This window comes from Trematomus bernacchii, unplaced genomic scaffold (genome assembly GCF_902827165.1).
Source record: "Trematomus bernacchii unplaced genomic scaffold, fTreBer1.1, whole genome shotgun sequence".
NCBI classification, from domain to species: domain Eukaryota; kingdom Metazoa; phylum Chordata; class Actinopteri; order Perciformes; family Nototheniidae; genus Trematomus; species Trematomus bernacchii.
Genome location: NW_022987705.1, coordinates 3,602,886 through 3,612,629, shown reverse-complemented (window position 1 = coordinate 3,612,629; position 9,744 = coordinate 3,602,886). Strand labels below are relative to the sequence as shown.

At 38.4% G+C, this 9,744-nt stretch overlaps 1 long non-coding RNA gene across 1 annotated transcript; it reads left to right on the top strand.

Annotated features, from left to right (window-relative positions):
• The first annotated feature begins 1,067 nt into the window (after nucleotides 1-1,067).
• LOC117490616 lies at nucleotides 1,068-7,153 on the top strand. The gene is made up of 3 exons (XR_004556685.1): nucleotides 1,068-1,135; nucleotides 1,949-2,138; nucleotides 6,948-7,153. It is a non-coding gene; the product is annotated as an uncharacterized LOC117490616 (long non-coding RNA).
• Nucleotides 7,154-9,744: the final 2,591 nt, after the last annotated feature.

Here is a 9,744-nt window from a genome sequence, read left to right as displayed (position 1 = left end):
GTGTTAATCTACCTGAAATTGTAGGGACAGTTTTTTTCTACTCAATGATACAGACCATTGTTGAGGAGATGCAAAACATACTGTAATTGAGTTGGGTCTGACATATACTTTGAGTAATGTTACTTTACTGCTAAAAAAAAGAAACATTATCAGAAGAGGATATCACCAAAGTGTGTGAGTCTGTCAGGGGATTTGATCTGTTCTCTGCATGTCGTACAGGGCCTATGTACACACTGCTCTGGTATTAATTAAAAATATAATTGGAAAATGTAAGTCTCCCGCTCTTGTCATCGTTCAGGCTTTGCATTTGAACTCCTATGACTGGTTGCGGACTTGAAGGGAATGACTTCCTGGCCTTCCTGACATCCAGGAAAATGGTGAGATTCTAATCCATTTCAATGCCAAAAGCAAGTTATTGTTTTTAACTTTTTAATATGATTTTTTGGGGAATTTCAGTTTTATTGGACAGTAGAGATCTAATGGAAACAGTGGAGAGGGAGGAGATGATATGCAGCAAAAGGCCGAGCCGGATGGTTGCTGCTCCATGTGGAACGTGTTCTATCAGGTAAAGCACTTTGGTACCCAGTTATTTATGGTATTGAGTTTGAATTGAGCCTTTAGAAGGTATTTTCCAACATTGCATTGTAAAGACTGAAAAAACAGGCTCAGGTTAAAGCTTGACATGATTTGGTCTTTTACTTAAAGGTGGGGTAGGTAATTTTGGAGAAATCAGCTCGAGTGCGCTAGAATTTGAAAATACACAGCCGGAAAATATCTGCCACTTCCTTACAGAGCCCCTTCTCCAACACACACGAACGCGCACATGACTAATGAGGGCACGAGATAAGTTTGTGCACAGATGGAAGGCTGACAGGCAGGTAGGCCATCCAGTTACTTTAGCCGGGCCGGCTCAGATGATTGGCCGTGCTTTTTACAGCACCACAGCTTCCACAGATGACATTCTTTTATGGATTTTTTGTCAAAGCACTTAAGAGGATGTTTGTACTCCTGTCTTCTTTTATTTCCTTATCTTTCTTTCAGGTGTAACATCTACCAATGGTTGTACATAGACCTCCTCCACCTCTTTGCTGTCCTACTAGTCAACCCTCCTGATCAGAGCCTTTCCTAAATAGTGGTAAGTTGTTTTACAGTTACAGTGTACGTTAATTTAGCAACTTAAAGGTAGGGTAGGTAACTTTGAGAAACCGGCTAGATACACTTTTTGTTATATTCCATGGAATGCTCTTAACATCCCGATAGGAATGAATATCTTAAGTGCTTTGACAAAAAATCCATAAAAAAATGTCATCTGTGGAAGCCGTAATACTGTAAAAAGTACGACCAATCATTTTAGCCGGCCCGGCTAAAATAACTGGATGGCCTACCTGCCTGTCAGCCTTCCATCTGTGCACAAACCTATCCCGTGCCCTCATTGGTCATGTGCGCGTTCGTGTGTGTTGGAGGAGGGGCTCTGTAAGGAAGTGGCAGATTTTCTCCGGTTGTGTATTTTCAAATTCTAGCGATCTCATGCCGGTTTCTCCAAAATTACCTACCCTACCTTTAATGCTTTACTGCTGTTCAATAAACCCTATATATATATATATACATCCATCAGCAATCAATAAAACAAATCATCCAACACAAAATAGAAGAAATCTATTTATTTTTATACAACAGCATCTATTGGGACTGCGCATTGATGTCATCAAGAGCCATTGAGTCTACCTTTTGTAGTCGGCCTATCAGAATGTTTATAATTTCTTTGTCTCTTAACATTCCTATAATCATTTGTTTTTTTATTGTTGGTATTATTTTGTTCTTTATTTTTGTTGGGAGAATCACTTTGCAATTGTGTAAGTGCTATAAATAGTTATACTAATATTATTGTTGTTACCATCATTACTATTATTAAAAATGTTTTCTTTGTTTTCTTTATTCATCGCTGCAGAAAGGATCATGCCAGCCCACATCAAACACCTGATCAAGAACTTGTGAATCTTCAGGCAGAAAAGATGAAAACACCTGTTCAAAGTTCCAGTTCCCTGTACATGGAACCATGCATGTACTCTGTCCCACATGTCTTCAGTCAGTTCTGGACCCCATGACTCGGACACTGGTTCTACCAAGGCTCATTAGAGGTAAGCAGTGGTAGGAGAGTGGAGTTATCTTTGTATTTAGGCTGCAAGTCGACAAGAATAGATTGTTCAGACAAGAGGCACCATGTGTTACGCAGGTGTGGCGCTGATATAGTTTATATAATATGCGGTTGGACTTTAAAATTAAATTATTTCCGGTGCAGAGACAAACACTCGAGGTGGATGTATAAAGTACATACTGGTGTTAACAAAATATAGCGTATATCCCTCAATTTATCGACAATAAGAATGACAATACATACTTCCGGGTGTAAAGTAATATATCTATCATACTGTAGCAGGGTGTCCGCGGGTCCTTAAAAAGTATTAAAAGTTGATAAATCAATTTAGCGAAAATTAAGGCTATTAAAAAGTATTAAACGGCATTTTCCAAGGTATTACATTTTGTAGCTTGTTTTCAATAAGTATATAAATTGTCCAAAGAGGTTGTATTCTACAGTTTGCCTGAATGTAATCATTGCGTAGGTGTGTAGTGTGATTCTGTGTAGTTTATTTATGGCATCCCGTTGGGTTTGACGTCATCTGAACAGGACATTGCACCAGGGTTCGAGTTATGTGGGAGCCAATGGGAGCTGAGCTCCCATAAGGAGGGGTCTGAGCTCCCACGGACGCAATGAAATCATACATCTGTGGGGGTCGCTAATACATTACCAACAACCATTATTTTAATCACAAATAATGCATGTGTCAATGTAATGAGTATTATTGAAAAGAAAAACATGTTTTCCAAAAGAACAACGCATCTCTTGAATAACAATATGCCTGCACTGCACCTCCAAGGTGCGCAATACTTTATTGCACAATCTATGCCTGTGAGCGTGCTGCGCGAGCCGAGATGATGAGTGACTGTGTGCGTAGTTGAACCTTTTCATACAGGGCCGTGGTAAGTAGGGGTGCTGAGGGTGCTGCAGCACCCCCTGATGGAGGACAGGGAATCTGCACGTCCACAAGATTAAATGGAAATATAATACAAATATAATACAAAAAAAACTTATTTTCGGCCTTGATGTTCACATTCATAATTAAGTAAAGATAACACCCTTTTCACCCCGGTTACATTTTCCATTTGCCCTGAGAGGCTCAGTGAGGTAAAGGACTCTGAGTGTTTAGATAGTTCACTTTAGTCTAAGTTATCTCAGTGTGTCTCAAACGGTTTTATCACAATTTATGTAAACAAATATTTCCAAGGCACACCTTTATAATTATTAGGATAAATAAAAACAGGTTTGAAATCATTCCAATGTATACTATAGGACAGTAAACCAACAATATCCTTTAAAACTGGAGAGATTAAAAAATATGGATAAATAAATAAATGTTAACTGGTAAAATAAGATATAAATGAACCAGCACAAATCTTGCCTAGGGCAGCAAATTGGTCAGAACCGGCCCTGGTGTCATCCCCACAGCACCCCCCATTTGAAACATGTTCCCACGGCTATGTACAACAATACGCCCAAGCTGCCCCTCCTTAAAAAAAATGACAGCTAGTATCTACCTCATTGTTTTGTTTTAGAAAAACAAAAACTAGTTGTGTCTTGTTCTTGTTCTATCAGATGTTTAATGATTCAACATGTTTTTACACTTTCCTGTTTAGATTCTGCCTCGTGTTTGTTCTCATTGGGCCTTATGAAACAACATGTTCTATTCCAATGCTCAATTGCTCTAGCTTGGATTTCCTACTAACGTAATAGACACTTTGGACATTTATTAATCCTAGTAGATTTTGAGTCATCACTAGGCATTTATATAGCACCTTTCAACACAAAGCAATTCAAAGTGCTGTACAAAAATATAAGACAATAAGATCTAACAACACTAACATGTGTAGTCAAATTTGTCTGAAAATGATTTCGAAATGTTGCTTCATTTGGATGGAAAATTTGCGAGGCGAAAATGTACCTCACTCTTAGTTTATGAAATCATCAACTCACTTTCTAAAAAAATGAAAAATTGGCATCAACAGCACGAAAACAAAACCGGTTGCAACCATGTTGTCAAAGTAGCAGCAAAAAGAGCCAATGTGATGTACTGCCCGCTTGTTTGTTTGAGAGCTTGAACAACAACTGACAAGTGAAGAAATGCATGGATGAAATGTTGATGTGTGGTTCAGTTGCCTCTATATGCATTGAATACAAACTGATGATTATTTGCGATGCATTTATGTGAAGCAGTATTTTATTGGTGTTGCTGGTTAAGATAAGTATGATGTAACTATTTTATAGACTAATATGTAGCTTTATCAATAATGCCGTGCCACATTTTATAAGCTATTTGTTTTGAATGTAAAGTAGTGAAGTGGGAGTTTAAACTAACAGAGATTTCATAAGTAGAGCTACTTCCTTATGCCCGGGCAGCCGAAAATATGTTTTGTGTGCACAATTTTGGGCCTTTGGGGACTCCGTAGAATCACCGCAGACAATTACATTTCAGGAAGTTACTTTGGAACTTGCATGTAAAGTTTCCTGCTATTTTTTGCTAAATGAAAGTTAAAACGTTTCACTATCACTCATATCACTTTGTCTGATATCACTTTGTCTGATGTCTGATATCCTCTCTCTCTCTCTCTCTCTCTCTCTCTCTCTCTCTCTCTCTCTCTCTCTCTCTCTCTCTTTCTTAATGTCAGCCTAAATAAAACAATTATGTTGGTGCATCATGGCATGTGGCTCAAAAAAAGTACAGCTATTATCTACCTCTTGTATAACTGGTCGGCCCCACCTGCATTAGCACAATGGACGAAACAAATACATTCAAGTAAAACCACTTTCCAGCAGTCAGCAGCACATTGAAAAAGCTGTTGATACAACTGTTCACATTCATAATTAAGTAAAGGTAACACCCTTTTCACCCCGGTTACATTTTCCATTTGCCCTGAGAGGCTCAGTGAGGTAAAGGACTCTGAGTGTTTAGATAGTTCACTTTAGTCTAAGTTATCTCAGTGTGTCTCAAACGGTTTTATCACAATTTATGTAAACAAATATTTCCAAGGCACACCTTTATAATTATTAGGATAAATAAAAACAGGTTTGAAATCATTCCAATGTATACTATAGGACAGTAAACCAACAATATCCTTTAAAACTGGAGAGATTAAAAAATATGGATAAATAAATAAATGTTAACTGGTAAAATAAGATATAAATGAAACAGCACAAATCTTGCCTAGGGCAGCAAATGGGTCAGAACCGGCCCTGGTGTCATCCCCACAGCACCCCCCATTTGAAACATGTTCCCACGGCTATGTACAACAATACGCCCAAGCTGCCCCTCCTTAAAAAAAATGACAGCTAGTATCTACCTCATTGTTTTGTTTTTAGAAAAACAAAAACTAGTTGTGTCTTGTTCTTGTTCTATCAGATGTTTAATGATTCAACATGTTTTTACACTTTCCTGTTTAGATTCTGCCTCGTGTTTGTTCTCATTGGGCCTTATGAAACAACATGTTCTATTCCAATGCTCAATTGCTCTAGCTTGGATTCCTACTAACGTAATAGACACTTTGGACATTTATTAATCCTAGTAGATTTTGAGTCATCACTAGGCATTTATATAGCACCTTTCAACACAAAGCAATTCAAAGTGCTGTACAAAAATATAAGACAATAAGATCTAACAACACTAACATGTGTAGTCAAATTTGTCTGAAAATGATTTCGATGTTGCTTCATTTGGATGGAAAATTTGCGAGGCGAAAATGTACCTCACTCTTAGTTTATGAAATCATCAACTCACTTTCTAAAAAAATGAAAAATTGGCATCAACAGCACGAAAACAAAACCGGTTGCAACCATGTTGTCAAAGTAGCAGCAAAAAGAGCCAATGTGATGTACTGCCCGCTTGTTTGTTTGAGAGCTTGAACAACAACTGACAAGTGAAGAAATGCATGGATGAAATGTTGATGTGTGGTTCAGTTGCCTCTATATGCATTGAATAAAAACTGATGATTATTTGCGATGCATTTATGTGAAGCAGTATTTTATTGGTGTTGCTGGTTAAGATAAGTATGATGTAACTATTTTATAGACTAATATGTAGCTTTATCAATAATGCCGTGCCACATTTTATAAGCTATTTGTTTTGAATGTAAAGTAGTGAAGTGGGAGTTTAAACTAACAGAGATTTCATAAGTAGAGCTACTTCCTTATGCCCGGGCAGCCGAAAATATGTTTTGTGTGCACAATTTTGGGCCTTTTCCAAGGCACACCTTTATAATTATTAGGATAAATAAAAACAGGTTTGAAATCATTCCAATGTCATTTCATTTCATTTCAAACCTTTATTTAACCAGATTGGTCCCATTGAGATCATAGATCTCTTTTTCAAGGGAGACCTGCAGCATATAGGTTCCACATGAAACATAAAACAATAAAGGACATCATACATTATATTTACAGGATACATTTACATAGTTATAGACATTTACAAGTACCCATAGTATCAACGAGCATTTCATTTAGCCTAGCTTTAAAAACATGCAGAGGAATGAGATTGCTCAGTTTCAATTCTTGCTGAAGATTGTTCCAAGCAAGTGGAGCTGCGCACATAAAAGCTGTCTTACCTATATATATACATCTATATTGATTCTGACTTTTCTACATCCAACTCACAGGTTTATCATTACTTTGAGAATAAAGATTATTACTTTAACCCTTTTAGAAGGGAAGATATGGTAATTTGTTCTGGGAATGTCATTTTCGAGCCTGAGACCTGAAAAACAGGCTCAGGGTTTAAGAGGTAAGTAATCATAACACAAATCTAAAAGTTAATCTGTTTTTCCTTTCTCTTTTCAAGAGTGCTTCAGAGGATGGCTGAATTCACAAAACGTGGAGATGACCGAGAGGGAAAAGTTGGCCGGTTACTACATTTCACAAAAAATACAGGACCTTGTGAAAAGCGGAAAGAAACAGTTGAAGGAAACTGCTTAAAAATATGAAGTAATGGGTGTTTTGAAAATGTTTTCAAATTTGTGTTAATGTTCATTGTGTGTTATACATTTTCTTCCTGCTTCTAATCATTTGATGTATGAGTATTTATTTACAGACAATACATTCTATACATTCTGGTACCTTTCTGGTAAGGTAGGTGCTCTGATCTGAAATGATAGATTGAGCTACTGCAATTGGGTGAGAGTGTTTCATCATCACATATGACCAGCTTAACCATCAAGCAGAGATGGAGTACTCGAGTCCTGGACTCGGACTTGAGTGCCGATTTTCGGGACTCGTGACTCGACTCGGACTCGCGCACTGATTGACGTGACTCGGACTTGGACTCGTGAATTCTCGCGCACGATGACTTGGACTCGGACTCGGACTCGTGAATTATCGCGTACGCTGACTTGGACTCGGACTCGAACACGAACACAGGTAATGATGACTCGGACTCGACTCGGACACTCCTTGGGTGACTCAGACTTGGACTCGGACTCGAACACAGGTAATGCTGACTCGGACTCGGACTCGACTCGGACACTCCTTGGGTGACTCGGACTTGGACTCGGACTCGACTACGACTCTCCCTTGGTGACTCGGACTTGGACTCGGACTCGAAGAGTGGTGACTCGAGAGTGACTTGGACTCGTGAATTGATGACTTGACTACAACACTGCCATCAAGTAATCCCAGCTAAAGTTCTACTCAAGATCATACAAGTCTGACCAGCTCATGGTGACCAGCTAGAACACTGTGACCACCAGCTTTTACCAGCTAAACCAGCTATCCTGACCAGCTAATGGTGACCAGCTACTAGACCACTGTGACCACCAGCTTTTACCAGCTAAACCAGCTATCCCGACCAGCTAATGGTGACCAGCTAGACCACTGTGACCACCAGCTTTTACCAGCTAAACCAGCTATCCCGACCAGCTAATGGTGACCAGCTAGACCACTGTGACCAAACCAGCTATCCTGACCAGCTAGACCACTGTGACCACCAGCTTTTACCAGCTAAACCAGCTATCCCGACCAGCTAATGGTGACCAGCTAGACCACTGTGACCAAACCAGCTATCCTGACCAGCTAAAGTGTCCAAAACCCCTCTTAACCAGCAAACTAATCCAGCCTAATATTGACTGGCTGGTCAGGCTGGTTTACCAGCCTGACCAGCCTTGTTGGTCTTAGCTGGTTTTTTCAGCAGGGCTACCATAGATTACCCAACAAAAATGCTCTGGCGCCGCCACTGTGTATTACATTAGGCACAGTAAAGCAACATGTCAGCTTAACAACCCAAAACTCACCAATATCATTCTCGATATTTCTTTGCAGTCTTCTTTTGTTGCAGCCGTACTTTGAAATGCATCTTTGTTGCTAATTCTCTACACTTCACTCTTAATCCTGACTTCTCCACTACCTTTTTGTTCCTCAGACAGACGTCAAGTGACTACAAACAGTAACCGCGTTGATGTTAAAAGCAGACTTTACGCGATACCGGAAGTTCCGGCTGGTCAGTTTGGTTTGATCCTTCAAAAATAAAAGATCAGTCAATTCGTGTAAGATTTGGGGGGAACACATGTCTACATTACCCTGTTATTAATTTGATAGGCTATTCAAATAATATTAGGCATTGACGTTTTGCACACTACGAAGAAATCTACAAAGAGATTGTTAAATGGACCACCATTACATGTCATACAGCGCTCCTCTCTCTGGGAAATTGCACTATTTATCTACTCTAAATAAACAGGCTGGTATTCAAGTACTTATACACCAAAGTAAAATGATCTAAAATCTATCAAAACGTATTGGTAATATTGTAAATCTGCACAAAGTGAGAATTGTTTTCAATTAGACTCTCGAACCAAAACACTTGAGTAACAAAATTGAAACCAATGCAACCTTTTTATTTGTACGTTTATATATATTTTTGGGTACCACTTTACAATAAGACTACCCTTATAAAGGATTCATAAAGCGTTTATAATTAGGTTATGAATTAGGTTGTAAACACTTTATTAATCATTAAGAACCATTTATAAACCAGTTGTAACATAGTTTTCATACATCAACACAGGCTCACTATTTGGCAAGATGACTAAGCCTTATATTGGCTACTTAGCGAGAATCAACTCAGTGAGCAACAGATACCAAGGATGCTAATGTAGCTGATGAAGAAGACGAAGTAGCCAATATAAGACTTAGCAGTACAGATAAATGTGGGCTCACTATGTGGCAAGCAGCCGGTCACAGTTGCCCTGTTTATCTCATGTCTTATAAAAGCTTATTCATGATTGATAAAGTATTCATAACCTAATTAATAAACTAATTACAAACTATTCGTAAACCCTTTATAAGGGTAGTCTTATTGTAAAGTGGTACCTATTTTTGTTATGTCTTGTCATGCATTAGGTATGTTTGCAAGTGTTCCTGTGGATTTTAGTATGTTTTACACATGAATAAATATATTTCTGGAGAATGATTGCATAGAATCATTATAATGTTCCTGGGAGATTATGAGTTCCTACATATTTCAAGAAAAGATAGTTGTATTAATTAAAAGATCAAACTAGTTCACATACAATTAAAGGACATTTAGAGTTACAGGGCTGGCTTGGACATAATCATCTCCTGACTTCTTTAAACAGGGAGGGCAA